This window comes from Malaclemys terrapin, chromosome 5 (genome assembly GCF_027887155.1).
Source record: "Malaclemys terrapin pileata isolate rMalTer1 chromosome 5, rMalTer1.hap1, whole genome shotgun sequence".
NCBI classification, from domain to species: Eukaryota; Metazoa; Chordata; order Testudines; family Emydidae; genus Malaclemys; species Malaclemys terrapin.
In genome coordinates this window covers 118,665,247-118,693,216 of record NC_071509.1, presented here as the reverse complement: position 1 = coordinate 118,693,216, position 27,970 = coordinate 118,665,247, and the positions used below count along the sequence as shown (strand labels likewise).

Below are 27,970 nucleotides of genomic sequence, written 5' to 3'. Positions count from 1 at the left end.
GCACTCTCACTGCCCGGGTCCTGGCCACTGGTCTGGGGGGCTCTGCATTTTAATTGAATTTTAAATGAAGCTTCTTAAACACTTTAAAAACCTTATTTACTTTACATACAACAATAGTTCAGTTATATATTATAGACTTATAGAAAGAGACCTTCTAAAAACATTAAAATGTATTACTGGCACGCGAAACCTTAAAGTAGAGTGAATAAATGAAGACTCGGCATACCACTTCTGAAAGGTTGCCGACCCCTGACTTAACATATTACACTGCATTTAAACTTCTACATGCTCAAAGCCAGTGATCCAGGGCTGTTGGGTTAGACTCTGAAGTTCTTAATTGACGGGCAGCAATGCTAATGGAATACCCTGTGGACATATGGTATTGTTTGCCTACCAACTTGTACCCCTAATTTTGAGAAGTTTCTTCTGCTCCTGTCTATAACAATCTATGTATAAAGAAAAGAGAAGACAGGAAATGCCTATACTTTGGGAATCTTAATATTTTTTTGATATATCTTCTCTTTGACGTAAGGAGCTTGGTTTTTATTTAGAATCATTTAAACGTAGGGCTGGAGGTCATCTTGTCTATCCTCCCATGCTGAGACAGGATTAAGTATACTTAGACCTTCCATGACAGGTGTTTGTTTAACTTGTACTTAAAAACCTCCAATGACAGGGACTCGGCAACCTCCCTATGTAATCTATTCCATAGTTTATCCTTACAGTTAGAAAGTTTTTTCCTAATCTCTAACCTAAATCTCCCTTGCTGTAAATTAAGCCCATTACTTCTAGTCATACCCTCAGGGGACACAAAGAAGAATTGATCATGGTCCTCTTCATGTAAACCCTTTAAAGGTCTGAAGACTCTTTTCATATCTCCCCTCAGCCTTCTCATCTCTAGACTAAACATGCCCAGTTCTTTCAACATTTCCTCATACGTCATGTTTTCTAAGGGTATGTCTACACAGCAAAAAGAAAAACCCACAGTAGCAAGTCTCAGAGCCCAGGTCAACTGACTTGGGCTCATGCTGCAGGTCTAAAAAGGGCAGCGTAGACGCTTGGGTTGGAGCCTGGGCTCTGAAACCTGTCAAGGGGTGAGGGTTTTGGAGCTGAGCCCAAACATCTATACTGCTATTTTTAGCTCTGTGGTGTGAGCCAAAATCAGTTAACCCAGGCTGAGACTGCCACAGGTCTTTTTGGTGTTAATGTACCCCAAACCTCTTGTCTCTCTCCTATGGAGTCTCTCTAATTTGTTCATATCTGTCATACAGTGTGGTGCCCAAAACTGGACATTGTACTTCAGCTGAGGTCTCTCCAATTCTGAGTAGAGCGGAACAATAACCTCCTATGTGTTACGTATAACATTCCTGTTAATATACCCCAGAATGACATTGCTTTTTTCTCAACATCACACTGATTGATATTCAGTTTGTGATCCACTGATCCTTTTTTGCAGTACTGCTGGCTAGCCAGTTATTCCCCATTTTATATTTGTATATTTGATTTTTCCTTCCTAAGTATTGTCTTTGTATTGTCTTTACTGAATTTCATCTTGATTTCAGACCAATTCTCCCGTTTGTCTTGGTCATTTTTTAAATTTTAAAGTGCTTGCAGCCCCTTCTAGGTTGGTATTATCTGCAGGTTTTATAAGTTTGCTGTCTATTCCAGCATCCAAGTTGATAAGTCCCATTGAGTTTAGGTTCCACTGGGATTTTGTGTTTAGGTCTCAATTTCTTTGGATTCATTGTAATATTGCTAGACCTTTAATGTGGATTTTTCTTATTCTTAACATAGTCCTAGTGCAAATAGGATAATCTACATAATGGCTTCTTTTTAAAAGCTGAATATTTAGCTAGTGTAATTTACACTTTTGAAATACTAAAGGGGATTAAATGGATTTTTCACCTGATGGATTTTTTTCTTCGCATGTGAAGTCAAAAAGGAGCTTTAAATAAGCATCTAACTCAGTAACACTTAATTTTGCTCATGTAAATTAAATATGGCAAAACAGATTTGTTGGGAACCTGGTAAGTAAAGTAAAGTAAAAGGAGGTGTACAATAATAATAAAATGTTCCTGGCCAGATAATTGAATTTTTACAGCATTATAAAGGACGTGCTGAGAGCCACTGTGGCAGCAATGTTAAAATAAATGTCACCACTTTATTGACTGTTGGTAACCTTACATCAGTCAATGTGTATTAAATGTTACAAATGGGCTAAATTAATGTTCCTTCAGTACCAGTGTTACTGAAGGTTATAGATATCAAATAGTAACTGCCAAGGCTCATAGATACCACATGTGATACACAGATTCTTTGCAGATCAAAAGAAGAAAAAAATTTTCATCACATGAATTCTGTAGTATGCCACAGTATGTGACACTCTTCTACCGCACAGAAAAGTGATGTGGCATACTGGAAAAGACCAAACAGCAGGGAAAACCCCTATTAGCCCAAATTTGCAGCGTTTACAGGATTACACCAGCACAAAATAACTACTTCTGTTAATGGTTGTCTCTTTGTGGTACACTTTAAAAATAAATACATAAATAAAAATGGTATTTATACATTCCCACCATCTTTCCTGAATTGGATTCAGGTGATCACAGCATAAATTATTTATTTTTAAAAATTAACAAAACATTTTGTGGTAGCAAATGCTTTGTTTAAAGTTATGGTGTTACTTTCATTATGTCTCTTCCCCACTTCCAGCAGTGATTTGTTAGCCTAGAAAAAATTCCTGTTTGGGCAACAGCCTTTTGTTTATCTCAGCCAAAAGATCATTCCTTTTTTGGAAAACAAAACGATAGTTCTTCTTCAAGTGATTGTTCATGTCCATTCCAAGCAGGTGTGTGCGTGCCGCGTGCACGCCAGCCAGAAGATTTTCCCCTAGCAGCGTCTGTAGGGTCGGCCTCGGCACCCCCTGGAGTGGGGCCTCCATGCCGCCCTTTATAGAGGCCCGCCGACCCTCCACCCCCTCAGTTCCTTCTTACCGCCGGTGATGGCTAGCTGGAACTTTGCTTGCTCTTACAGCAAGCTTAGCAGTGTCCCGTTTTCAGTGTATATAGTTTAGTTAGAATTAGAGTTAGTTGTAGATAGTTGATAGTTGTTGGGGGGGGGGGGGGGAGGCTGAGGGGGGGGTTTCCCCCAATGTATTCGTCGCCCGGCTGGGGCATGCCTGGGTCCCCAGGGTTTAAACTCTGCAAGGACGGCAGGAAGTTTATGCCGAAGAGCGACCCGCACTCTTCCTGCTTAAGGTGCCTTGGAGAGAGCCACCAAAGAGACCGGTGCAGTATCTGCAGGGAATTTCGTCCCAGGACTCTTAAGGACAGAGAGCAGAGACTCAAAGTGCTCCTGATGGAGGCGGCCCTGCGGCCATATTCGGACCCTGAGCCAGCCGACGTGGCACCTCATCCTCTGTGCGCAGTGCCCCGGCACCAGTAACAAGACAGAAGGCCCAGGCCAAAACCTCCACGCCCCAGCACCGGAGGGAGTTGGGACATAGAAAATTGGCCTCCGTAAGGCACTGTTCACCGTCTCCGGTGCCTGCTAAAAAGAAGAGGCTGGTGAGGGGCTGATCACCCCACCGGGACCTTAAAGGGCTGGTGCCGTCCATGAGTACGGGGGGACATGCCGTGCTACAAACTCATCCTCCCATTGGTCTGTTGACTCCCGCCCCAGAGAGGGTGCGGTCGAGTCCGGACCGGTCGAGATCCCCGGATCTCAGTGAGGATGTGCGTCTCCCATCGATGCCGGAGGCGTTCGAGGCGGCCTCTGACTTATTAAGCCTCCCGGTGCCGGCCTCTCCGCACCTGTGGAAAGAGCCGCTGACCATGGCCTGACCCCCGATGCAATCACGGGGCAAGCCAGCCATGATGTGGCCTCAGTCTCTGCCCCACGCTGCCTCAGCGGCACCGGCCCAGCGGCACCGTTCCCCGGCGGCAGTGGGTACTGCTCCCTCTAGGTCCTCGTATTCGGAGACCTCAGATTTGGAGGCGGAGTCGTACCGCTCCAGTAGATCGAGGAGCAAGAAGTCGGCTTCGCAGGTGAGCCAACAACCTTACCTGCCACAGTTGCAACAGCAGTGGCAACCACCCTCTCAGTGGCCATTCTGTGCTCCTTGGGCCTATCATCAGTCCATGGGACAAGCGTACGGCCCTCGGTCCAGGTCCGCATTGGTCTCCTCGACGTCGGTGGCTCTGGCGCAAATGCCTCCACCGCCGTCCGACGGGTGTGCCGCAACAAAGCCCAGCACCCCCTAGCTATACACCGGCGGGGACCATTGTTCCAAAACCGCAGGCACCGCCCAGCACGCCTTGTCATTCGGTGTCGGCCGCGGTGCCGCATCTCGCGCCCGCACCGGCCACGCAACCGCAGTACCGTGTGCTGCAGCCCCCTGCAGAGACTGAGGGGGCAGAGGAAGGCCTATTGCAGGTGATCTCCTCCTCTCCCTCTCCGGATGAGGCGGTCGCGGGTACCTCAACGGCACTGGCCCTAGAGGACAACCGGGTGCTCCAACAGCTACTTAAGCTTGCAGCCCAGAGCCTGGCGATCCGAGCGGAGGTGGATGTGGATCCGGTAGTGGACATCCTGGCCCCCTCGGGCCCATCTAGGGTAGCCCTACCGTTGATCAAAACGATAGCTGACACGTCCCAAGGGCCATGAGCACCTATATGCTCCCCCTCTCCCGCCCCGGACTCTCTAGTAGTGGATGCTGCCAACCAAAGGGAGCGCCAGGGGTTCCAAGGGTCTACACTGAAGAACAGGGAGGCCAGAAAGTTGGACCTGTTTGGCAGAAAGGTGAATTCAACAGGGGGACTGCAATTATGTATAGCCAACCAACAGGCTATAGTGAGCCAATATGGACACAATACATGCTCGGCACTGTCTAAGTTTGCTGAACTTCTTCCCCAGGAATCCTGAACAGAGTTTTCAGCTCTAGTTGAGGAGGGAAAGTTAATCACCTGGGCATCCCTCCAGGCAGCCCTGGATGCTGTGGATGCAGCCTCCCGCATACTGGCGACTGGGCTGGTTATGAGGCGGGGAGCCTGGCTTCAGGTCTTAGGCCTTCCACATGAGGTCCAACAGACTATCCAGGACCTCCCCTTCGAAGGGCCCATGCTCTTCTCTGAAAAGACGGACAAGAGGCTACATAGCCTAAAGGACTCGAGGGCTACCCTACGCTCGCTGGGCTTGCACACCCCAGTCCGCCAACTTAGGCGGTTCAGGCTGCAACCGGCCCCACGACCATACCAGCCTCAGAACCGCACGGACGCCTTGCGCAGGCGAGGCAGGAATGGCAGAAGGAGGCAGCAACAACAGCCCTCCGGCCAGTCATCTGGCCAGCCAAGGCCACCATCGGGGCCTAGACCCCCAATTTGATGGCACGGTTGGGGACGACCTACTGGTCAGGACTCTGGATCCTACCAACTGTACCTTTTTGTCACGTCTGTCCCCCTTCTATCGTGCCTGGTCCCGAATCACATCTGACAGTTGGGTGCTTTGCATGGTAGAGAGGGGATGTTCTATCCAGTTCTCCTCCCTCCCGCCCCACCAGCCCCCTCCCCGTCCCTCTTCAGGGACCCCTCTCACGAGCAACTTTTAATTCAGGAAGTGCAGTCCCTCCTTGCAGTAGGAGCAGTGGAGGAAATTCCTCAGGGGCAGGGGCTTCTACTCCCGTTATTTCCTAATACCGAAGGTGAAAGGGGGCCTCAGATGTATTCTGGACTTGCGGCGTCTGAACAAATTTGTAAAGAAGCTCAAGTTCCGCATGATCTCACTGTCCTCTATCATTCCCTCCATGGATCCAGTGGACTGGTATGCCGTCCTCGACTTGAAGGACGCGTATTTTCATATTGCAATAATCCCCCAACACAGGCATTACCTCAGATTCGTTGTGGGCAATGCCCATCTTCAGTTCACAGTTCTGCCTTTCGGCCTGTCAGCAGCCCCAAGGGCCTTCACAAAGTGCATGGCAGTCGTGGTAGCCTTCCTGCGCAAGCAGGAGATTCAGGTGTTCCCCCTACCTGAACGATTGGCTCAGCAAGGGCCATGCCAAGGCACAGGTGGAGGCTCAGGTGGTCTTCATCAGATGGACCTTCCTCGAGCTCGGCCTCCTGCTAAACGAGGCCAAGTCAACCCTGTCTCCCACCCAGAGGATAGAAATTATAGGGGCAGTTCTGGACTCAACACACGTCAGAGCGTACCTACCAGAGTCTAGGTTCTGATCTATGTCTGAAATCATTCTCAGTCTCCAACGCGTCCCGACCACCACAGCAAGAAACTGCCTCAAGTTAATGGGTCACATGGCGGCGTGCACCTATGTGGTGAGCCATGCCAGGCTAAGGCTGCGCCCTCTCCAGTCCTGGTTGGTGACCGTATACCGGCCAGCCAGGGACGCCCTAGACTCTGTAGTGAAGCTCCCCCGAACAGTGCTAGATTCCCTCCAGTGGTGGCTCGATCCATGGCGGTCTGCACGGGAGTACCCTTTGTCAGCCCCCAGCCCTCCCTATCCTTGGTAACAGATGCGTCGGATCTGGGGTGGGGGGCGCATCTGGGGAATGTCAGGACCCAAGGCCTTTGGTCACCAGAGGGCCTTTCCTTACACATCAACGTCAGGGAGCTACGAGTGGTGCGTCTAGCCTGACCTTCAAATCTCACCTGGCGGGCAGGTGCGTTTCAGTCCTTACGGACAATACATCGGCGATGTTCTATATCAACAAACAGGAAGGTGCACACTCCTTTCCCCTGTGCTGGGAAGCCCTCACGTTCTGGGACTTTATGGGACTTTTGCGTATGGATCGCAATTCACCTGACAGCATCCTGTCTCCCGGGAGAGCAGAACGGACTGGCGGACTCCCTCAGCTGCTCGTTCTGTGGTCACGAGTGGTCCATTCACCAAGATGTAGTACGCTCAATTTTCCGTCTCTGGGGCTATCCCCAGATAGACCTGTTCGCCTTGAGAAAAAACAGGAAGTGTCAACGTTTCTGCTCCCTCATGGGGCACAGTCCAGGGTCTCTGACGGATGCCTTCCTCCTCTCATGGGAAGGTGGCCTGCTTTACGCCTTCCCCCCGATTCCCATGGTTCACAGGGTACTCCTCAAGATCCGCAGGGAGCACGCTCGTGTCATCCTGATAGCACCGGCGTGGCCGTGCCAACACTGGTACACATCGCTCCTGCACATGTCCACACGGGCACCCCTCACGCTGCCCCTGCTCCCAGACTTGATCTCGCAGGATCATGGCCGTCTCCGCCACCCAAACCTGGCGTCACTCCTCCTCACAGCCTGGATGCTCCATGGCTAAACCCTGTGGAGATGCAATGCTCTCAGCAGGTCAGGCAAGTCCTTCTCGGTAGCAGAAAACCCTCCACCAGGGCCACATACATGTCCAAGTGGAAGCGCTTCTCCATCTGGGCCGAACAGCAGGGACAGGCTCCATTGCTCGCCCCGATCCCTTTCATCCTTGACTACTTGCTTCATTTGAGACAGCTAGGACTTTCCCTCTCTTCCGTTCGGGTCCACTTGGCGGCCATCTCAGCGTTCCACCCATGAGCGGAAGGTGGTTCAGTTTTCATGAACCCACTGGTTGGTCGCTTCTTCAAGGGCCTGGACAGACTGTTCCCGCATACTCGGCAACCAGCCCCCCAATTTGGTCCTTTCCGCCCTCACAGGGCCCCCGTTTGAGCCTCTGGCTTCGTGCGCTCTGTTATATTTCTCATATAAGGTCGCATTCCTAGTGGCTATCACCTCAGCCAGGAGGGAGTCAGAACTCAGAGCACTGACATCCGAACCTCCATATACTGTTTTCCACAAAGACAAAGTCCAACTCAGGCCACACCTGGCGTTCCTTCCGAAGGTGGTTTCCCAATTCCACGTGGGGCAAGACATTTTTCTCCCTGTGTTCTATCGAAGCCACACTCCTCCAGCAAGGAGCGTAGGCTGCATTCCCTGGATGTCCGCACGGCCCTGGCATTCTATATTGAAAGAACCAAACCATTCAGGAAATCAACCCAACTCTTTGTTGCCGTGGCTGATAGGATGAAGGGACTCCCAGTCTGGTCACAGCGGATCTCCTCATGGATCACGACCTGCATCCGAGAATGCTACCGTCGGGCTAACGTACCTGCCCCGCCAATCACGGCCCACTCCACAAGGGCGCAGGCCTCCTCTGCTGCGTTCCTGGATCAGGTCCCGACACAGGAAATATGCAGAGCTGCCACGTGGTCCTCAATCCACACATTTACGTTGCACTATGTCATCGTGCACCAGGCCAGAGATGATGCAGCTTTCGGCCGCGCAGTGCTCCAGTCCGCAGTGAACTCAGACCCCACCGCCTAGGTTCAGGCTTGTGAGTCACCTGCTTGGAATGGACATGAACAATCATTCGAAGAAGAAAAAACAGTTACCCACCTTTTTGTAACTGTTGTTCTTTGAGATGTGGTGTTCATGTCCATTCCAATGCCCACCCTCCTGCCCCTCCGACAGAGTGCTGGCAAGAAGGAACTGAGGGGGTGGAGGGTCGGCGGGCCCCTATATAGGGTGCCATGGAGGTGCCACTCCAAGGGGCGCCGAGGCCAACCCTACGGACGCTGCTAGGGGAAAATCTTCTGGCTGGCGTGCACGCAGCGCGCACACACCTGCTTGGAATGGACATGAACACCACGTCTTGAAGAACAACAGTTACAAAAAGGTGGGTAACCGTTTTTTGTGTTTAGGTTACATGAGGGTGAAATACATACTTTCTGCAGTGTTTATAAAAAGACTAAAATTATTAAAATGAACTTTGCATATGTTGAACTTCATACCTAGAAACTTTCCAGATGGCTAATCTCTACTGAAAATAGACTCTTCATTGATTTGTCAGAAGAAAACAGTCAATTAGCAACACAATAAGAACTGTTTTGCACATGTGTGCAGAACTTCTTGCTAATGTCCTGAACTGTGGTTTTAATATCTGCATAGAAAACTCTTCATAGGCAAATACCTGTGTAGAAAGTGTATTTTTTGGTGTTGGAGACTGTATACAATATGATAAAGTCCTTAAGTAGTTTATGAAGAATTTCAAAATTCTGCACACTTTGATCCCTGCTTGTGCAGAATTTAAAAATCCTGTGTGACTGCTAAATTTATTACAAGCAGAGCTAGTAATATAGGTAAAAGTGTGCTAAATGCTTAAGGTACCCTTTATTTTTTTAGAAAAATGACAAAAAGTACTAGGAATTTGAATGTAGTTTTAAGGATAATATTTTGCACTCAAGTCAGGAACTTTTGAGCCATATCAAGAAGATAGCTACAGCTTTCTGAAACGTGTGTAAAATGTTTGATTTGAATTTTTCTTGAACTAGTGGGGAGCAGAAGAAAAGAACAGATAGCTGGAGCTTAGGCAACTCTGCCCCTTGGAGTCCCAGCAGCTCTAAGGCTGGCTTCCACCTCTCTTCAGGTGCTTGCCGGCACAACTCATTAGGCAGTTCTGTCTCCTTCTCTTGAGCATCTACAGCAACACTGCCTCTATCCCAAAAGACCAGAGCAGGCTGCTGTTAGTGCCTTTTTCCTCTTGCATTTCTGTATGCACAGAACAGAATCTGCACCTCTTTCTAAATGGCTGCTATTTAGTTTAAGCAAAACAAAAATAAATCCTCCACTTACAGGCTCTGCCGTGTGATTTCTTTTGTGCCTTACTGCAGACACATTTGAGGAAAAAAGTGGCTGTGTTGTGTCCCCATTCCTTGGTTGCTATGGGGCAGTCACAGTTCCCTGATGCAGGAAATATTCCCTACCTGTCCATGTTTTGGACCTTACTCTTAACTTCACCTCCTGGGCAATATTTCCTCCATCCCCTCACAGAGATCTGACAGACTTCACACACAGAGGCAAAGAGACAACTACTCGTTGAGGCCTTGTGTAGACTTGGATTTAAAGTGGGATGTTAGCTAATGTGCTGACTAATATAGGCAAAAGCCTAGCATAGGCAAGGCACAGTTCCTTAACATGTTAAAGTGGTTGAATTTAAGTTTAGTGGGGATTCAAGATGTCACACATCAGGCTTTCATCTATGCAGTGTATAACTCCAGAGCAGCTGTCAGATGGTTATGTAAGTTTGCCAAACTCCCTAAAGCCAAAGAAAAGCATTGAAAATTTGCCGTGATGTTACCTTGTCTAGAATCAGAATTGTTGTTCAAGTGAGCCTCCACTTTTGATATAACTAGATCCACATCTAGCTTGAGGGCAGGCTTATGCTTCCAGAGGTGGTCAGCAGAGCAGACAATCGTTTGTCTTTCTTTCCAAAGGGATTATCACATTTTTGGATTAGAGCTCCAGAAAGTTCAGTAGTCTTCTGCAGATACAAAGAACCTCTGTTCTCCTCATTATGGACTACTCAGGTGGTGGTTTTTCTTAATTCCCCAGTCAGGAAAAACAGGCCTGGTTTTTAAGGAAAGAAGGCTTTCAAGAAGGAATAGATGATTTTGTATCTAAGTAAACAATAGCAAGGGCTCTGGATGATACTTTGTTCTCTTTTGGGCTATCGTGAATACAGGCTCGCCACTGGACTTAGGACGAGGAAGGCAGTGCTGTCAGCTGCTGCTGCTGTGTATGGACCCTATGATGTGGGATTTCCTAGAGATCAGAAGATAGACAAATGTGCAAGATGAAATAGTGCTACCTAGCTATTGTCTCGTGTTTCATTGTTGGAAATGTTTAATGAAGTTCTCACAGTTGTAATTAAAAAAACAAACAACAAAAAAAGGCAAGCATTTTGAAAGCAGACAAACATACTCTGTTTCCTCGCTGGCAAAGAATCTTCTTGGCAAGTAAACTTCAGGTATGTCCTAGAGCAGGGGTTCTAAACCTTTTTCTTGGAGCTCTCTCTCTCCCTCCCTTCCCCCAATATGCTATTAAAAACTGAACAGCCCACCTGTTCCACAATGACTGTTATTCTGCATATAAAAGCCAGGAGTGGTGTTAGGGGGTAGGAAGCAGGGTAATTGTCCGGGGCCTCACACCACAATGGGGTCCCATAAAACTAAGTTGCTTAGGCTTCGGCTTCAGACCTGAGTGGTGGGGCTTGGTGTCCTGGGATTCAGCCCTGCGCTGCGGAGCTTCGGCTTTCTGCCCTGGACTCCAATGAGCCTAATGCCATCCCTGCTTGGCAGGCCCCCTGAAACCTGCTCATTCTTCCCTCCCACCGGGGGCCCTGCACTCCTGGTAGAGAACTGCTGTTCTGGAGCATGAACTGATGACATTGTCCACCTCATTGGTTCAAATGAAGGGCATAGACATGCTGTCTGCAAACATTTATCTGTCAGCTGTTGCACTCCAAGACCATCAGTCATGCTTAATAATAGATGGACCAGCAGTGGACGGTACTACAGGCAAACCTGCTGATTTCAAGACATTAGATAATCAGTTTATCCACTTTGGTGCTGCAAGCTGCGCCATTGTTCTACGGAGTTGATCTCTTTTACAGGTAGTTCCTCCTATTGCAAACCATGACAGCCTATCTTGGAGAGTTATGATTGACTACCTGTATTTAAGAGAAAGGAGTTGAACAAGAGTATTCGTGACCTAGAGGTGCAAAAGAGCCACTAACTACTGTACTTCAGACTATTGTTGATGGTGTAGTCATTGGCTCTACAACTGGTTAAATTTTAGGTTAGTTTTAACTGAGATTAAAGCAGATCTTGCCAGATTCTTCTATGTAAACAAACTTTCCCACACACCATACAGTGCAATTATACAAGAGAGCAAGAAGTTCACTGTTTCACTTGAATGATCTCATTAAGAGCAATACATGCTAGGGCTAATTTAATATTTGCAGTTCATTTGTAACTGTATTTGTCTACTGATGGTGTCACATTTTAGATTTCTTCTAATCTATGGATGACAGGTATAGGTACAAAAAGAATTTCTATTGAAGCTTATCTTCAAGAACCTGGTCTCTGTTTCTGAAATCTCTAAAGCTTTCCCATGACCTATTAGGTCTGTGTCTTGCTGGCACATATTTCCTGTGTGAATGGTTTTTGGAAAAATTACAAACAAAGTTGTTTAGGAGCTCTTTTTGAGGGGAGACAGTGGCAGGAGAGAAACTTGTGTGCAGATTATATGACCTAGGTAACATGGATTCTCTGGTTTCAGAGTAGTAGCCATGTTAGTCTGTATCCGCAAAAGGAACAGGAGTACTTGTGACACAAATCTGACATCAGGAATCATAATACTCAAAAACCAGTGGGAGAACACTTTAACCTGTCTGGTCATTCAATGACAGACCTGCGGGTGGCTATATTACAACAGAAAAACTTCAAAAACAGACTCCAACGAGAGACTGCTGAGCTGGAATTGATATGCAAACTAGACACAATCAACTCAGGATTAAATAAGGACTGGGAATGGCTGAGCCATTACAAACATTGAATCTATCTCCCCTTGTAAGTATTCTCACACTTCTTATCAAACTGTCTGTACTGGGCTATCTTGATTATCACTTCAAAAGTTTTTTTTCTCTTACTTAATTGGCCTCTCAGAGTTGGTAAGACAACTCCCACCTGTTTATGCTCTCTGTATGTGTGTGTATATATATCTTCTCAAAGGTGCCACAAGTACTCCAGTTCTTTTTATGGATTCTCTGAATATTTCATGCCACATCTTGATTTTAAAATATGAAAAAATCAGGTCTGCTACTGACACTTCCATATAAGGCAGGTTCAATAACGAGGCAATCATCTGGAAATAAACTCTCTGTCCTATGCCTCCCTTTGCAGCACCAGAAGCAGTGAAGCTAGCCCGCAGCTTGTTCTCTTGACTCAAAAATATTTCTTGAAGAGCTGTCTTGAGGTAATCAAGTGCATGTTGCTATAGCTGCTGTAAATGCTGGAACTTCAAGTATTGTATACTGTAGTTTGTGGAAGAGCAAAGAACAATGGCAGATGTCCATGCTGTTGCCCACATCTGATTTTATTGGGATTAAATTTTATTAAATTTTGTATTTGCATCTCAGTACTAATAGAGTACAGTTTTAGAAGTCATCCATGAACTACATATATGACTCACAGGAATGCTGGTAAGAAGCTGCTCTTCATTTCCTTTTCCCGGGTCACCTGGTGTGGGTCAGGATTATAAAAATTTAATACCTCTGTCCTATGATAGAGGTTGCTATCAACAGATTCCATCTTGTAACCACCAGTACACTTACTAATTATTTTTTAAAATCAAATGCATTGTGTTAACTATTGCTTTAAAAAAGAAAGCTTAGAATGCTGTGAGATACGAGTGTGGACCCTACACTGAAATTGAGTTGTCCCAGCAAATCAGAGTTTAGTTATTCTTTTCTACAGTTTATGACCCACAGTTGTGCAGTTACTTCTGAATTTATGCAATTCCTTGAACTCTGGTTATGAGAGACAAGTTTGCGTTATGACTGTACAGTTATTTCTCAACCATACAAAATGTAAATCCATGTACTCTGGCTGAAGGCCATTGTTATCCAGTCAGATTGCAGGTATTTGTATAATATATGCCGGGTTATTTTAAAGTAACTTTAAGGTAAATAGATTTGCATAATCATTTAGATACTATATATCCTTCTCTTCCAAGTTTCTACTGCCCTCAGAACTCATCAATGTACTCATCACAAATATACCCGCCTTAGTTTCTGACCCCTTTCATCCTTCTTTGTCCCATCTAATAACCTGCGGTATTAAGTAATTATTTTTAAAAGGAATTACTCTTTCGGATAGGATAGCAATAGGGCTAAGTGTTCCTGAAGGGGAAATGAACAACACAATCAATGAAGTAGCCAATTTTGATCTGGGCATCTGAGTGGGGAGTTGAGAGTGATGTTGTTTTTTGTTGTCGTTAAGCCCTCAGGAGATCATCTAGTCCAACCCCCTGCTCAAAGCAGGACCAATCCCCAGACAGAATTTTTTACCCCAGTTCCTTAAATGGCCCCCTCAAGGATTGAACTCACAACCCTGGGTTTAGCAGGCCAATGCTCAAACCACTGAGCTATCCCTCCCTCTTATGGGTTGTGAGGGATTAATAGAGCTAAACAGAGCACAGAGGTGAGGAAATAAGAATTTTATGCTAAAAATAAGAATCATCATCACTCCCATAACCGCATTGGTTGTTGGGGCACAATCATTGATGAGCAATCAACCAATTGTCTCCACCCCTGATGATTGTGTATCAGTGCTTGAGTCTCCACAAAGTCCATTCGTGTCCAGTCTTTTATGTTGTCAATCCATCTCTTCTTCTGTCTACCTTTTCTTCTCTTCCCCTGTACTGTCCCTTGGAGGATGATCTTGGATAGGCCAGATGATCTTGTTACATAGCCATACTACTTCAGCTTTGCTACATTGGTATCACAGGATATGGTAAACAAAAGTCTCTGGACCTTCCTTCCCATAGTTTCTCTAGCTTAGGATAGTTAGGTCATGTAGGAAGCACCTACAAATCACACACAGCTTTTTGGAAAGAAAACCGCAGAAGGGAGTGTAGAGAGATGGGATTAAGAATAATCTTGTCTCAAACTTGGTTGCTGCATTAACGCCACTCTAGAATCCTAGTGAGGGACATTTAAAGGTTTTATCATTCATTCATGTTCAGATTTCACTGTTCTGGTCTAGCAACTTTTTTTTAACTTGCTCATTTGTTTTATCACATGTACAATATTTTAATGAGCAAAGGTTAAATGATAAATAATAAAACTGCTTTTTCAAAAGTGCATTCTCACAAGAATGCTTAATTGCAAAACCTGAGGGGAACATAAAATAAGACACAAGAATAAAACCAAGTAATTAAACAGCTAATGAAGTATTTTCTTACTCATGAGGAATCCCATTTCCTCAGGTGCTGTCCTGAGGACCTTTGCATCCAAACGTGGCTGGATTCCCTGTTGGACATTTTTTTTTAAAACACACTGAAATAATTTTTCAAGCATTAGTGCAGTAACAAGCTCCATAAGGTAGTCATTCCAGGATGCAGTTATACATTTGCAATGTAATTAACATATTTGATGTACCATTATTTTTAAAATATTGTACACTTGTACAAGAGAGAAGGTGAATAGTTTAGGGTTGTATTTTCAGGAAAAGGCTTTGCTAACGTAGAAATTCATAATAGCAAATCTTTTTTTCTAGCAAAATCCTGTGGAGTGCTGCGTGCGTGCGTGTGTGTGTGTGAATTTCTTCTGCAGATCTTTACTTTGGGTATGAATGTGCCCATAAGTTGGATTCAACCCTGCCATTGACTTCAGTAGAGCCAGGATTTCAGTGGCCATTGGGGTACTTTGGACACCTTTTCCTGGAATGGAAAGTTTGTGTCCAAGTTTATAAAGGCAATCTCAGCCCCAAGTCCTCCTAATTTCTTTTCTCTCCCTTGAACAAATACTAACAATAGAAATAGGATAGGAGAAATTGGCATTGTGGAGGCAATATATTTCAGTAAATATGATTATTGAGAAGTAACCTTTTGGGGAAATCTAAACACTTAAGTTCTCTTGCAGAGTGTACATAAGTTGACCTTAGCCAGCTATCTTGTCCATTAAATTGATATTGCAAATTTAGGATGAATTAAACCCTTTCCTTGGCTACATCAAAAACTCACAAATCGAATTGGAACACCTACATGGATTGGTTGCTTTTTGTGTACTTTTCAGAGTAATTTGCTTTAAAAAAATCCTTAACTTCTCCTCAGAAAGGATTTCTGGTTTTTAGGGGGGTGGGGGGAGGTCTTAAACTTTATTTGTAAGCCATACCCTTGTAAAACTCAACTGCAGTTAATAGTTGTAATGTCCTTTTATACTATTATAGTTTCTTAATTTTTCTGTCCTCCTACTCCTGCTTTGATTTTTTTTTAACAAACCACTACGTTAATCAGTATGGCTTGGATGTTATGAAAGCAGAAAAAGGAACCTCTTGCCTGTAGCACAGATGGTTCCTCCTCCTTTCTTGTCATGTGGCTAACGAATCCTGCGCTAGTGATGGATAGATCTGCTGTGCCTCTCTAATCAAACCAGCCTGTGCGCTGGTACAACAGGCTCCTGGGGATCACAGTGCAAAGCTCTGAATTCGCCTGACTTGCCAGAAGGATGTTTACTTAATGATGGGCTGGCAGTGGCTTGTAGGCATAGAAGATCTATGTAATGCTTTTGCAGAGGAAATAGTCTACTGTTATTAATGTCTTATAAAGAGAGGATTTGAAATGTAAGATGCTTGCAGAGAATTTGAAAAATACTAGGTAGGATAAGACATAAATAAATACAATCATTCTGGTTTTCTTTGCATGATATTTTTCTGGAACTTGACATTTAATATTTAGTACATGAATCGCTTTCATAAACGTATATTATTTTCTGGTCGTTAGGTACATCTTTTGGAGCAGTCTCGGCTATTATGCAGAACAACATATTGAGATGAACTATATTACCACTTACCTTTTTATGCATGTTTGTAGAAACATGGGGGAAGTTTATAAGTAAACTGGATTTTTGCACTGATGCTCACAATCCAAGGGAGTTTATAACTTTAGTTTTTCACATGGATTAGCTCTAAACTACAGCAAGAACAATTCAGTTTCCTAAGTACTGTAACTCTGTAACTAAAATGTGCCTCAATGCCTAATATTAAGACATTATTCCTTAAAGAGAAGCACAGCTGAAAAGTGAACATTTATGTACAGATACATATTTTTCAATAGTCCTTTCCTGTGTCTGCTTCTTGATGCTACAGACTTCAGTTTTCTTCTTCAAAATTTCTTTGGTTTGATCGTGCAGCGAGCACCATAAACTTTTGTTTGATATCACAATCCTTTGCTATGGAACATAATTTCCATTTTGACTTTGCTTCATTGTTAAGCAGGAGAAGAAAATGAGCAATTAGACAACTAACACAGTTGTAAAAATTGGTAGCTGTGGTAAATAGCTGATGTAACAAACAAAATTATTAAAAATAAAAAATGAGTTAAATGGTTTTCTGATGAGCCATATAATGTTTGGGGGAAGGCAATGCCATTTTCAGTATGAAAATCTTCAGTTTTAATGTGTTTTGAATATTTTGCATTCAGAAGGAATCAATGATTAAGGAATAGAGTCTCAAGTTGCTCTCACTGGCCATTGTACTCTGCATTAAGGAATACTTTTCTATAGGAAATCAATATCAATATAAAAGCTGTACATCTACTTTTTAGACTTTATAAAAAATGTTACCATTTGTCTCTGAAACTGACAGTCTTAGACTGAAATCTTGTGGTTAAGGTTCAGAACTCTGAATCAGAAGACCTGTGGTCTAGTTTCAGTTTTGGCCCAAACATTCTGTCTGACATACAAAAAACATAATCTCGGTATGGTAGTTCATCCATTTGGTATTGGAGATCATAGCACCTACCTCACAGAAGTATGTCTAAGGCTAAAATTAATTATCTGTAAAACACTTGAAAACTGCAAAAAGCTAAGTGGTACAAATTATTATTTTTTCCTTAGAACGGCAGGTTAGTTGCATTAATGCAAGATTTCCAGGAGCGCTGTGTGAATATGTTCTTTAATCCTAATCTAGGTGGGGCATGGAGATACAGACCTGTTCATTTCTTGGTGTCTCTGAGATTGCCAATAAGAATATCAATTAATGGTTTTAGTAGTGGTAATTTTTCTGATGTGGATCCTGCCTGTTATGAACAGGACTGAAACCACTAGTTCATTTCACTAGGCCAATCTCTCATGCTGTTTAAGTGTCAACACCTGTCTCCAGTTGGCCAATGATGCTAGCTTCCCTTACCCACTTGTTAAACAAGTCCCTTTGTGCTTTCTTCCATGCTGCCTCTCAGTAAACTACCTCATTGCGCTCCTTCAATGGCTCCTTAGAACTCTCCTTTTCTGTGATGCCTGCATAAAAACTTTTTGGGCAGCTGGTCTTCCAACACTCCTGCTTCCAGCACTGACCAATATTGTCTCCCTGTGTCCTGTGCATCCCCATCTGTTTGTATCCACCTGTTGTCTCTCTACTTTTATCCTTTGATTGTACGCTCCTTGGAGCAGGGACTTTTTACTCTGTACAGTGACTAGCACGATGTGATCCTGGACTGTGCCTGTCCTCCTCGACACTACAGTAATACAAAAAAGTAGGCCACCAGACAGCTGTCAGATAGCGACAACTTCTGGCCACTAATAACTCTGGGCTGGATTTGTAGTAATCCTTCAGCTCTGTAGAGGGAAAAGGTTCTTGTTGCATTGCTCAACACGCATCACTTTTTTCCTCTTTCCTAAGTCTGTTAAGAAGTGGGTTGAGTATATGCTGGTAGGCTGTTCTACCAGCCCAGGTAGGGACACCCAAGTCCTTTAAAGGCCCTTGCCTCCGGGCACGATTTATTATTTGAAAGCAAAGGACATAAAAACACAGCCCAGGAATGCTGGCTACAGACCCCAAAGGCTTCTCCTGCTCCTTTTGCTTCCACCAGCCAGGGTGGTGAAGAGGACATTCCCTTCCCCTCTGCACCTAGCTTCCTTTTCATTATATAATCTGCCTGGCCACATGATAGGCAGGGACCCCTTAAACTTTTCCAGGCTGCTGCTGCTTGTCACATTGGGTTTGAGTTGATACATTTAAATCTTTGGGCAATCCTCTATTGTGTGATTTTTAATTTACAGGAAGGGTACCCATCTGTAGATTGTGCCAAGCCAATGCAACTGAGCCAAGATGGTGAACCTTGGTGGCTTGCAATAGTTGTATTTTAGAAATTTGAAGCAAGAAGGAATAAATCCCATGAGCAATTTATTCATTCCCTAGAAGTTTAATGGGCTGTGGATTATTGTAAACATTCTGGGCTCCAGCCTGTCTATAAAGATGTTTAAAGACACACTATAAATACCATGGCATATGCTGATAAGGTTCTTAAAGCTACTTAGAGATGCCTCAAAATGCTATGGGGCCTCTGAGGTGTGATGATACTGCATTTTTTTCTTTTTGTTGTATACATGCATTGGAATTTTGGCATAACTAAACAAGCTGATGACTGAAAACTATTGGTATTTTATAATGTTAGTTCAGCTACTTTTCCACGTTTAAATTGCTCTGCATTATCATCTTTCACTAAATTTAGGGGGAATCTGAATTTGCAACATCTTAAAAAAGGCTTAGCCTCTGAGCCAGCCACCATGGTTCACCGTTTTGGCTCAGTTGTCTGGTTGGGGCTTGGCACTATCTAAAAATTCCTTTATGATGAGGGATTTAATTTCATTTTTATCTTGGATTTTCCATCCCCTAGTGCTCTTTCTGATAGAAAAAGCTACAGAATTGTAGTAGCGAGTGGAAATTTATTACTTTGGCAAGACATGGCAGTAGAATTTTTATCTTTTGGTCTTTTCAGTGCAGGTAGTATGACTTTTTTTCCTCTGGTGTTACTGCTTATATTTTGACCAATGGCAGACATGATTTGAAACTGAGGAGGAGTGTGCACTTGTTTTGGTCATGGGAGGGGGGATTTAAATTGCTGTTGCTATCCTAGGAAAAGCTCAGAAGTATAATAATATAATATATGGAGATATACCTATATCTCCTAGAACTGGAAGGGACCCTGAAAGGTCATCGAGTCCAGCCCCCTGCCTTCACTAGCAGGACCAAGTACTGATTTTGCCCCAGATCCCTAAGTGGCCCCCTCAAGGATTGAACTCACCACAATGGGTTTAGCAGGCCAATGCTCAAACCACTGAGCTATCCCTCCCCCCATAGGAGTAAATGGTTTTGAAGAAAAGTGTTTGTGTGTTGGAGAAATGGAGGGACATTAAGTTCTGTAATCCTGTGCTCAGTTTAAAGAACTGCTTGCCTTTTTAGCAGACATACTGCAAATAACTGAAAAGAAAATATATTTTGGATATTGTACGTACAGTTTGACGCAAACCACAGTTAACATAACTCTTCACCAGTATTGAGATAAAATTATCTAATCTTCAGAGTTCACACATTTTTCCTCTGATTGCTTACTTTTGTAGACCACAGCATAAATTCCAGTCTTTAGTAAAAGTCTTATTTTTCTGCTAGCAGAATAATTTCTGGCTAAGTCCTGTTATTTCTGTTTACTGCTGATGTAAGAACTCCCTGTGAAAGCTTTATTTTCTGCTGCTTTATCATTATCGGTATTCTAACCAAACACACATTTATTCCTTTTGGTCCCAGTGAGTTTTCCTATCCTGCTTTGATTTTTCTAACCAAAAATGTCTTCCAAGAATTGTTAGCAGCTCTTCCTGTATTGAGTACCAATGATTTAGAGTCAGTGCAATACTGTTCGGGTTGGCAAAGTAAACTGTAATCTAAGATGGCCTTCTGTTTGTCCTGTTTAGTACAAATTGGCTGATTCAAACTTGCTTTCTATGAATGGGAAAACAAATGCCCAATTTTTACTAAGTTAGACGGAAATATTTCTATCCTACTTTTGTAGTTGTGAAGGCTTCCACTGATAGTGTAAGAAATGTTTTGAGGTCATAGTAACCTGAATACTTATTGAGATCCAAAAGAACCATTCGGTATTGTGTCTTGTGACCTGTTCACTTCCATAAATGAACAAAAATGAGTCAGTATGTCCTTTTCATTAATAATTTGGATTTCTTTGTAATGAAAACAATAACTGGAATAAATTGTTAATTTAACAGGTTAAATTTTTGTTTTCACATGCTTTTTAAAGCAAAACATTCACTTCAGTATATTAGTGTACTGTGTAAGCAATAATGACATCCGTTTAGTCTTCTATTTAAAGAGACTTTGCTCAGGTGCACATGCATTATGTTCTTAATAAGGCCTTTGAGCATATATTTAAAACCAGACATTTTTCAGTCCCTATGCTTTGCTATAACGTGTGTCTGAATGATGGATTTGAATACTCCTCTGGTAATTTGGAGTTGTTGTACAGTATCTTACCCCCGATTCTTGTGAATGCTGACCATTAATCCCCATAGTAGTCGGTGAATGGATGTTGCAGACTAATACTAATTTGGTAAACTTACTTTAACAGATGTAACATGGTTTGACATTGTGCTAAATTATAGTTCTAAACTGGGTGAACTGGAAATCAAATATTTTGCTCTTGAAATCAACACTTCGGTTTTTTTCAATTGTTTTATAATGAAAGAAAAGATGATTCCAAGAAAAACTTTCAGAGCAAAAACTGTGTCTATTTTTATCTTGATTATTTGTCTCTCTGGGCCTCTTGTCTGTGGAGGAGTGTCCCTCCCTGTATGATAAACTCCATTCAGTAACTCTAAGTTCCTGTTTTTAAATAAAAGCCTCTCTTCCCAGGGTTGGGGTAAAATGTGAGCTTCATTGAAGTCAAGGTTAAGATTTCACTCCAGGGCTGTATCTTAAAATATTAAAGAGAAAAGCTGCATATTGGTATGATTACATCAGCCTTGACAATTCACCACATAGTGATTAATATTTCCATTAATCTGAATGAAGATGTTGAATGACACACTTTTTTGGGTCATTTTACAGGGAGCCCACACTTTGAATGAAATATGGGCAGTACAAATATTGCATACAGTGTTCCAAAATGAGTAACAGTTCACCTCTATACTACTTGAACGGTGTATGGTGTTTACTCAATCATTAAAATGTAAAATTTAAAATTAAATTTGTTATCAAGCTACAGATAAAATGCAAAATTCTATTTTCCTCCATCTCTGAGAATTCAGTGTACATGTACCTTCCCCAGAATTAGTTGTTTTGCTAATTGGCAGACTCACTAGAGAGAACAGCTTGAGTCATAGAGTCTGAAGTATCCCAGCCAAGCATCGGGGTGAGGTACATTGGCATGACATTGTATTTTTGGGAATCTTGACCTGGCTCAGCCCTGTAGATGAACAGAGGACTATATTTACCAGTGCTGTGAAGCTGATGCCTTTCACTACTGCTAAATCCACACTCAAGTTTTTGTAGGTTAATTTTATGATGTGTAAATTAGATCATTAAATAATTTGCACGAAATGTCACATATGGAGCTGTCTAAAACTTGCCAGCTATGCAGATTTGAGGTAGTTTTATTGTTGGACCATGTTACTTTCCTTGAACCATGTGTAGATGGTCAGTATATATGGCCTAACTTAGGAGTCATAAATGAAGCTTTCCACATCTTTTTCACTCTTTCTGTCATAATTTGATATGATTCATTTCTGGACCTGATTTATTACAAAAGTTGTTTGGCCTCAATAGTGAGGAAACAGTTTATGAAGCTTTCTTGGGTAATAGCCATTTTTAAATGAATGACTAAACCAGTGGTTCTCAACCTATTTACCATTGTGTGCTGTATATGGAGTGTTCTGTGGGCTGCATCCACACAATATATATACAACCTTTATGGCCCTGAGGATGTGACATGGAGCAGCTGTGTGCTGATTGGGCCGTGGGTTGAGAACCACTGGGCTAAGATGTCTCATCAAGTGTTTACAAACATAAAATTATCTTGTGTTGGAAAGGGGTTCAGTGGTAGGAGAGGAATGGCGAGTACATAATTTCAGTGTAAGTAGATAAGGAAGAAATGTGGAAAAACAAAATGAATGCATGTAGTCATAAGAACGTAAGAATGGCAATACTGGGTCGAATTAGTGGTCCATCTAGCTAAGTATCCAGTCTTCTGACAGTGGAGGGTGCCAGATGTTTCAGAGGACATGAACAGAACAGGGCAATTATTAAGTGGTCCATCCCAGGTCATCTAGTCCCAGTTTCTGGCAGTCTGAGGTTTAGGGGCACCCAGAACATGGAGTTGCATCCCTGACCATCTTTATTAATAGCCATTGATGGACCTATCCTCCAGGAACTTGTCTAGTTCTTTTTTGAACCCTGTTATAGTTTTGGCCTTCACAATATTTCCTGGCCATGAGTTCCACGGGTTGACTGTGCGTTGTATGAAAAAGTACTTGTTTGTTTTAAACCTCCAGCCTATTAATTTCCCTGAGTGATCCTTAGTTCTTTTGTTATGTGAAGGGATAAATAACACCTGCTTTCTCCACACCAGTCATAATTGTATAGACTTCTATTGTATTACCACTTAGTTGTCTCTTTTCCAGCAGAACAGTTCCAGTCTTTTTAGGCTCTCATATAGAAGCTGTTCCATACCCCTAATCATTTCTGTTGCCCTTCTTTGTACTTTTTCCAGTTCTAATATATCTTTTTTGAGATGGGGTGACCAGAACTGCATGAGGTCTTCAAAGTGTGGGTGTACCATAGATTTATATAGTGACATATTTTCTGCCTTATTATCTATCCCTTTCCTAATGTTTCCTAGCTTTTTGTTAGCTTTGTTGACTGCCACTGGATGTTTTCAGAGAACTCTATCCACAGTGATTCCAAGATCTCTTAAGTGGTAAAAGCTAATTTAGACTGCACTTTTTTATATTTATAGTTGGGATTATGTTTTCCAGTGTGCATTTCTTTGCATTTACCAGAATTGAATTTAATCTGCCATTTTGTTGTCTAGTCACTCAGTTTAATGAGATCTTTTTATAACTCTTCAGTTAGATTTAACTATCTTGAGTGATTTTTTTTTTCTTTTTTTTAAATCGTCTGCCAGGGTGGATTTGATTTAAGGAAGATGCGATTTAATCATGGATTTCTACATAAAAGTGCATTCTTGTTGGTTGTTATAACCTTAATACTTATTCTTCACAACTCAGAGATAGATGTAGGTTTCATTTTTAAAAGGTGTACACTATACATTTTTTAAGTGATTTATTTTGAAAAGTTTTCAGATTAGTTTTACAGCTATATCAGAAAATGAATGATTGTTTGGTTATTTAATTTACCAAAGGTAATTGAAGCAGATATTTCACCTTCCAATAACTTGATAAATATCTCCAATTCAACAGGTTAATCATTAATATTTGGAGGATTTTCTTACCATGCTGTATTAGGAGGAGAACATTACTAGGCAGACATTTAAATTGTAACTAAAACAGCGTTATGTATTCTGGATTTTTTTTCTTCAACAGTAAACATATAATATTTTAACAAAACAAGCATATGAATTTTTGAATGTAATTAAACATTCACATTTTTTAAAATCAGGTTTGTTTTGTTAAAATTGTTTTTAACTAAAAGAGCTAAATGAAAATTTTTTTTAAAGAAACAAAAATTAAATCGACTACGTCAGCCAGGCCAACATTAAAATATTGGCTTCTGCAGCTAACTCAGTCGTCTTCACCTTCATTTTCCTGTTTGTTCATAACCTGGAAAAGAAAAACAAGCTTTCCTCCTTTTCAGGTCCCAAACGATTTCTCAGTTTGGAATGAATTAGTCCAAAGGAAGAAAATATTCTTTCTACAACGACAGAAGAAGCCACTGCTGTTAAAAGTGACATTATCACTTCAACAGTCTCTGAATCCAAGTGCTTAAGTGACTTCTACCAGTTCACTGGTGTGACTTTCTTTAAAACGTCATCAGCAAACATATATTTCTTGTATGGTTCACCCTTAGTTCTGAAATTTATTATAGTTGGCATTATGGATGGATGATTGCTGGATGTCCATGTCATAGCCAATTACTCTTCTTCAGCAGTTAAGGTTTGACCCTGGTACTTAGTATTGAGAATATTTGCAAGAAAATGAGCTGGCGATAGTGTTTGTCCCATTTGTTTTTTTTAATGCTTGTAATTTAACTCTGTCATTGAATATATCTCTATTTAAGATCTTATTCAGTTCCTTCCAAATGTCAACAGCGTCAGCAATAAAACAGCTATTTTCCTGCATTTTGTTCAAGGCTACAGAAATAGGCTTCAGGGTACTCGGCTTGTGTTCAACGTTTCTCTTAAGCCCCAGGTTGTGAACTTTGGCAGTGACAGTGCCATCTATTTTTTCACAATTTTGTTCACAAACTGTCATCAGATTAGGCCAGTTCTTGATATAGTGCTCAAAACAGTCCACGGTGAGTTCCATCACATGTCTTGTGGGAGAGTTAGCTTGGTTCCTCCCACTTTTTTCAGAGCAGCTGCTGCAAAGTGGTTGTTACGGAAGTACTTTGCAATTTCAACAACATTAGCCTTTATTTCTGGAACACTGAAGTCTTTGGCTAGGAAGTGCATCAAATAAGCACTGTGACCATATGTTGTCAGGTTGAGACTCTCTTCTAAATAATTTCTTCTCATCTTGGATACATTTGCAGCATTGTTTGTGACCAAGATGCGTACTAGACATTTGCATTTTTTTTTCACAGTTTGTTATAGCTTTTACTGCTACTTCTTGTAAGTATTCTGCTGTGTGTGCATTTCCTGATTTATCAACTGTTTCTGTAAGGAAGACATTCCCTTCTTCTGTTTCACACAAGCACATATAAAAGGATCATTGTGGACATAACTCCATCCATCAAGACACAGGTTAACAATTTTACCCTCTAGACCTTTTGCACACTGCTCAATTTCTCTTTCGTACACTTTATCCAACAATTTGCCTGCGACAGCTGCTCTTTTGGGTGGACTGTATCCTGGTCTTAATGACTGAACTGTGTTAATGAAGTGTGGGTTCTCAATCATACGGAAAGGAGAGTTTGATGCATAAATAAACTGGGCAATTTTTTCATCAATTATCTCTTTTTGTAATCTGCTGGTACTTATCACAAACTTATCTGTGTTTGTTTCTGGATGATGGAGATTTTTTTTTTCTTTTTGCTACAGGTGATATACTGTGGCTATGTGACATATATGATATGACTGAAACACTATCATTGGCAGATAACTCTGAAACTATAGAAAATGATGGTGACCTTGAAGGTGGATAGTCTTCAGAATCCTGTATGTTGACGATGGATTCTCCTAAATAAAATGTCAATGCAGTTATTTAATGATTACCATACTGCTCATTTAGTATTACTCATTGCATTCACTGACACTCAGTACTACTTTAATGGTGAAATTGTAAAAGGAAGATCTGCTTATTTCAGCTATTTATTTTTTATCACAACTGCATCTAAAATGAAAGTACCATAGAGTAACATATATTTTTTGCTCAAACGTGAGAATTCAGTAATAGTTCAGAAGGAAGACAGGCAGTCATTAAGAAAACTATGAAATAAAAAAGTTTGCCAACCTGAAGATCCTACATGTTCAGACATGTTCCTTTCATCATCTTCAACACAGCTTCCTCCTGAGAAGGAACACTTCTCATGATGTTGTTTCATTCGGGCAACCAGGCCTTGCATTTCTTTGTTGCACTGTTTGCATTAGTATGGGTTGATGTATTTTATAATTTGTTTGTCAAGATATGAGGATATTGAGGTCAGATTAAAATTTAAAAATAGCATTGCTAATATTGCCAACAATAAAGGCAGTTGTCCCTTTTTAAAATATTTTAGCTTTTAGGATTGAGAGGGGGGGAAAGATTTTCTGAATTAGTTTAGCAAGCAGTATCTCTGATTTTTGTAAAGTTTAGTTTTTTTTTTAACTGAATTATTAGATTGAGATATAGGCCATTGTAAAAAGGAAAATTAAAAAAAAACTTTCTAAATGTCTTTTCCTACTTTTTCTGACACATTCTAGGAAGAAGAGTGACTTAGAGTGAATACAGTATAGAATAATATGATTATTTTATCAGCAAAGCTAAACTTTGAACATTGCCTTCCTTGTACTGATAAGATAAAAGCTTTTATTTGAAAACATTTGAGGCATGTTGTTAAATATTTTTCAAAGTACCACATGAAGATACAAACACATTGAAACAATAGCCAAACTTCATAGGTCCTTCTTTGAACACTTTCCAGTTTACAACTACTTTACAAGGCAAAGAGGGAAAACAATAAAACAACTTTTTCTTCAGAGTCTTATTAAAATGTTTTCCATTTTAACCAAACTTCTGAATGCTCATCAACAGGAGGAAGACACAGTACAGAGAATAAAATTTTTTGGCTTTGTACTACTGAAACAACACATTTCTTCTCCTTGCAGGTTTGCTCCAGCCGCCTTCCATTAAGGACAGGCCCCTAAGTGAAGCCATGCTGGTGGAGCATGCAAAGGAGAACTGAACAGTTATTTCCTTCTCAAGTCTACCTAACATTAATGTCCTTTCTTTTGCAAAACTCTGCTAGCTAAATATATCTGCTGTAGACACTGTCTAGATAGGGTTGCCAACTTTCTAATCGCACCAAACACCCGTGACCCACGTCTTCCTTGAGGCCCCGCCCCTGCCCCACCCCTTCTCCGAGGTGCCACCTCCACTCATATCATTCCCCCCCCTCCATTGCTCACTCTCCCCACCCTGACTCACTTTCACCGGTTTGGGTAGGGGTTGGGGTGCAGGAGGTGTTGCGGGCTCCAGCTGGGGGTGTGGGCTCTGGGGTGGAGCCAGAATTGAGGGGTTCGGGGTGTAGGAGGGGGCTCCGGGCAGGGGGTTGGGGTGTGGGAGGGGATGAGGGCTCCGGCTGGGGGTGTGGGCTCTGGGATGCGGGGCTTGGGGTGCAGGAGGGGGTGCTGGACTGGAGCTGAGGGGTTTGGCGTGCGGGAGCCGGCTCGGCTCTGGCTGGGGATGCGGGCTCTGTGGTGGGGCACGGGATGAGGGGTTTGGGGTGGGATAGGGTAGGGGGCTTAGGGCTGGGGCAGGGTTTTGGGGTGCAGCAGGGGTGCGGTCTCCAGGAGGGAGTTTGGGTGCAGGTGGGGGCTCAGAATGGGGCGGGGTGTTGGGATGTGGGTTGTGGGAGGGAGTTAGGGTGTGGGATGGGGTTCAGGGTATGGCCTCCACCGGGGCAGCGCTTACTTCAGGCGGCTCCCGGTAGGCAGCACAGCGGGCTCCCTACCTGCCCTGGCTCTGCGTGGCTCTTGGAAGTGTCCAGCATCTCCAGTTTCTAGATGCTATAGAGCATCTTATAGATCTTAATCAATAGGGTGACCAAAAAGCCTATCTCCAGTATGTTTTGCATTTAATTTTTAGCTTCGAGGCTTTATTTTCCATATCGTTAGCAGAAGCTGATGTTGCCACTGATTTAGAACCTATTGCCTTCTTCTGCAGCATGGGGCA

General features: G+C 42.6%; 1 protein-coding gene across 4 annotated transcripts in view; it reads left to right on the top strand.

The window, feature by feature from the left end:
* Positions 1–27,970, top strand: part of WDFY3 (WD repeat and FYVE domain containing 3) — a 292,238-nt gene that overhangs the window by 56,016 nt on the left and 208,252 nt on the right. The gene's annotated exons all lie outside the window — the stretch shown is intronic.